We start from the raw sequence: 4,857 nt of genomic DNA, 5'->3' as shown, positions 1-4,857 counted from the left end.
CATCGTGAAGGTGTCATTGACTAACTTGTAGTCACCTCTAGGTGGATGATGCAGATGAACATAAGAATCACAAACTCTTATTTCTCCGGGTCCTCTTCCAATCACTCCTCTGTGAGGTAGCCTGCATACTCGAAACTCCTGATCAAGGCATATATAACATATGAGCTCATGTGGAATGATTTGGTGGGTCTTAGCCTTCTCAACTGTACGTCCAGACAATTGCTAATGATTCTGGCCCAATGGAGCATTCCTTTTCCTTGGACTATCACTTGTATGAAGAAGAACATCCACTTGTCGAAGAAGAAGGCTTGAGAAGCACCTATAACTCGATTGAGCAAAGTTATCAAGTCTCTGTATTCCTCCTGGAAGTCAATCCTATGTGGTGTATTGGGAATCTTGTTCAGGCAAGGCCGACTTTTGAGCAACCAATTCTTATTGATGAAGTTCAAACAAGACTCAAGATCATCTTCATAGATCGACCTTGCTCCTTCCAAGCTTTTGTAGATCATGTCTTTATGGTCTGGAAGATGAAGAGCTTCACCTATAGCTTCCTCTGAAAGGTAGGCTAAGATGTTCCCGTCTTTGGTTACGAACGTCCTTGATTGTGAGTCATAGTGGCGGGCACACTCGATCATCAGCTCATGACACTTGACTGCAGGAGGGAGACCTGCAGCCTTGATGATGCCACTCTCAATTATCCTTCTTGCAACAGGTGATGGCTTGCCAATGTAGGGGACCTCTCGAAACTTCTTCACATTGAAGTTTCCTAAGTTGGTGTCTCCGACATTATTCCACTTGGACACGATCCTGGTCTCCAATTCGTCGCTCCTCTGATCTTCCTTGATGAGAGCCTGCCAACTAGTAGATCCTCCGGCTTTGGGGGTCGTCATTTGATGCCTACACAAAAATTTAAAATTAGTCTTTAAGTTTCATACCTTAAAGCATAGAATTTAAGACCTCCCAAGGGAATAATTTAAAACATTAATTTGAAAATGACATGATTCCTCAAATTAATTATGAATGAAAATTGGATTTTCAAGACTTAAGACTTTAAAAAATGCTATGAAAATCAAAACAAGTCTTGAATAAGAGCTTCAAAAAGGATTCTTCATACCTTCCTCTTGAATGCTTAACTATGAACCTTGAAAAATGGAAGAAAGAAGATCAGATTTTGCTGGACAAAAATTGAATTTCTGGCCTTCTTTTGGATGAACTACACCTCAATTAGCCTTCAAAAGAACTTCACCTTCACTAGCCTCCAACTTGGTAAGAAATTCGCCTCCAATCTACTAGATTTCGCTCCTCCAATCTGCTCCTCAAAATCGCATTTAGAACAATGAATGAATGATTTGCATTTTGAAACAATACTCCTCTCTTATATAGGGCGCTCACCCTAATCAACCATGAGGCCGACCTAGTTTTTTAGCAATAAAACAAATAAATTCCCTTTAAAAAAAGGCTGACTTGCTTTTAAACGCAAATAAATGCATTTTGAGCGCTCACCTATATTTTTTAAATTTTAAAATTGATTTCAAGGCCTCCAAGGTGGATTTTATATTTATATTAAGGCTTAAAGATTAATTAATTAAATGGCAAAAGCCTTAATTCATGCGAATTTGATCTAGCTCCCCCAAATGTCTTGAATTTTAGCAAATTTGGTGAAAATTTAGGAATATGGAGGTTTGATTGAGGCTTAATGAAGCTTCCTTTCTCTTTAGGCTTTGAAATATTTAAAGCGATGAAAGTCTAGATTCACTTCAAGACTTGTTTGAACCCTTTATCCATGCTTATTCCCTTGATGAAATTGAAATTTTCTCAACCTATATTTGCAAATTTCTATGTCTTTGTCTTTACAATCTCTAAACTTAATCAATCAAGGTTGAATGATAGGTTTTCTGATGATTTCACCCTGGACCCTCTGGAAGGGTCAAGAGCGAAATTTGACATTTTGGACTCTCCGTCAAGATCATTTTATGGAATATAACATTTAAGGATCACTTATACTTTAAGTTATATTCCACATATACTTTCGGGATGTTTGAGAGTGTTTTCGGACCTCCAAGAGTTATATTGCAAAATCTAGTTTTTGGAGGATTCTTCAATTTTCCAGACTTAGTCAAATTTCAGGATCAAGACATTCCAGACTTAGCCAAATTTCAGGATCAGGACATTCCAAACTTAGCCAAATTTCAGGATCAGGACATTCCAGACTTCATCACTCACCAACTCGACCTAGCTCGGACCTTCAAGAATGATATCCACTCACAAAGCAAGACACAATTAGCAATGAGAGCAAAACCAGGCCCTAAGGAAGACTCTCAAAGAAACCCTAATTCTCGGGCCCTGTGGACTCACCCTGGCTCAAGCAAAGCCTATAATTCAACGATCCCTCGACAGCACTCATCCTGCAAAGGCTAACAGACAAAACCCTAAAAGACCTAGAAAACAAACCCTTGAAAGCAAAAAGAAGGAGTCCCCATTTGCAATGGGGCGATGTGTGAATACATCACAACAAGATGTCAGGCAGTTGTTCAGCGAAATAGGGGAGAATTCAGCTGCAAGCAAAGAGCTTCACACCTCTTTCACTCCTCCGGTAGCAGAGCAACTGCGAATCTGTGGTGAGTCGGCTGAGAACGTCAGAGAACAGAATGCAGACTTAACCTTATTATCAGCCCAAACAGTGCCTCAAGAATGGTTGATTCCCAGAGCCCAGCGTAAGGCCACCACCAAACCACCTATTGATCTAGAGGATATCTTCTCGCACATGGACCAAGCAAAAGCTAAGGGGAAGAAAAAGCCCAAGGCATATTCCAGAGTGACCAAAACGAGCAAGGGAACCGCACTCTCCACATTGCCACCCCGCCCGTAGACAAGCCAGCAAATCAGATTACACTGGCGGATTATAGCATCACAACTGTCCCCATCGGACGAGCCACTAAAGAGCAAGAAAAAGAAGAATTTAAGGATTCAATGCAAAATATACTCAAGCAACTCGAAGAGATAGCAGCTGAAAAGGACATGTATTGGGCTCGTGCTGAGCAAGCCGAGGGATACATCGATCAGCTCCTAAGGCCACTATGCAATGCCTTTGAATCCCATATTCCTCCGACGGCATTGGCACAAAGGACCACAACAGAATTTGAAGGAGTACGGGACACCGCAAAGGCCGTCAGGGAATGGATACAAGACATCAAGAAAAGGGGAGAGCGAATCCTTAAGGAAGTAAAAGAAATGGCCCTCCATCGAGAGCTCACTCTAGTCAAGTTATTAGAGGTAAAGAGAGAATCCCTTCGCATGCACGAAGTGGCTGCCACTACCCTTCCCCTCATGAGAGCTCTTATCTGGACACATGCGCAGATTCCTACATTGTCTGCCATCCTAGATCCTCATAGTATCAGTGTTCTTAAGGAATGGTACTGGACTATCACCATGAAGAACGACACCAAAGAAATTATTGACAAAGAGAGTGACGCATGTGAAGTGATTCTGGGAAACATGCAAGAACTAGGTAAGACCATCCTCCGATCAATGGTTTCGGGATGGATAAACGACTTGTCCGATAATGCAATCCAGCCAAACTGGGAAGAAAGATTGGGAACGGATAGGATTACTTATTCCACTAAGGACTTGAGTTTTGCTAGTCAGTTCCATTCAAACATATTATGCTTTGAGCGTAATCGCTCCAGCTGGAAGGACAGTTTAAAGCACGTGGACCAGTATCTCGAAGGCATGCAATACAAAATTCGCCATCCTCCCATGCCTCCATTCAGTCTGCTCTTCCAGTTATGCATCAGGTTCCAGGAATACATTCGTGAGGAATGGGCAGCAGGTCGTGATTTATGGCGAGAATATTTGCATGGCAAAAATCAATTTCTAGAAAAGGAGTGTGAGACTGAAATAGAGAAAGTAATTTCTCAAAGTGTTTTTTTCCCTCTAAATCTTAAAAGTGCACTTTTGCACCAAAAGGTGACATTTGACTTCTAGTCAACAAAATGTAAAACTTTATTGATACACCTTTTTGGATTATTTCAAATTGATTTAATTATCCCTTTTTGGGTAGTTATTGCCCATTTTGGGGTGGTTGTTGATATTTGCCTCCCATTTATGGGTATGGGCATCCATGCTTTATGGATGAATCTGGGCCACTTGTTTAGATTAAATCTAGGCCATTCATCCTTTTTTGAAGTCTATTTAAGGGACGGGTTTTCCTTCATTTTGTAAGAAGTTCTTGGATTGTTGCAAAAGCTCTGGCGAAATTTTACAAGAATTAATGCAAAAGATTAAGACTGTTTTCAAGTTTCCTTGTGAGTGCATGGTCTCCTTCTTCACTTAATTTAGAAATCTTCCAGTTATGTTTATTTCTTTTACATAGCATTTACAAGCAAGCATCTGATAGAATCCTCGCAGTCCACACCATTATGGAACGGCTGATTGCCTTTCTTTTTGCATGGTTAATCTGGACCTTTCATGCTTAGTTCGGTTATCAAACACATACTATGAATTGTAAAAGTTCTAACACTGTACTTGATAACATGAAAATCGTGTTTCTCCTTTGAAGATTGCACTGGATTTATGCAAACATTGTGCTTAAGTAGCTGGTGATGTTTAATCTAGTTTCTTGGAGGTGTCTGTCTGCTTGACTGAATTTGCTATCTTAGTTAGAATTTGCATTTCATGTCTCTCTCTCTCTCTATCCTTCCCTCCTTTTTCTCCTTTTTTTATCCAAAAAAAAAAAATCTCTATAGTCCCATTAAAACAATATCAACTTAACTGAAATCATTTGATAGAAAGATTATGAAAGTTCCAAGGAACTTATCTATTAATTACCCATTCAACGTAAGTCCCCCTTGTGTTTCC

This window comes from Cryptomeria japonica, chromosome 5 (genome assembly GCF_030272615.1).
Source record: "Cryptomeria japonica chromosome 5, Sugi_1.0, whole genome shotgun sequence".
Taxonomy (NCBI): domain Eukaryota; kingdom Viridiplantae; phylum Streptophyta; class Pinopsida; order Cupressales; family Cupressaceae; genus Cryptomeria; species Cryptomeria japonica.
Note: the sequence above shows the minus strand (reverse complement) of the source record.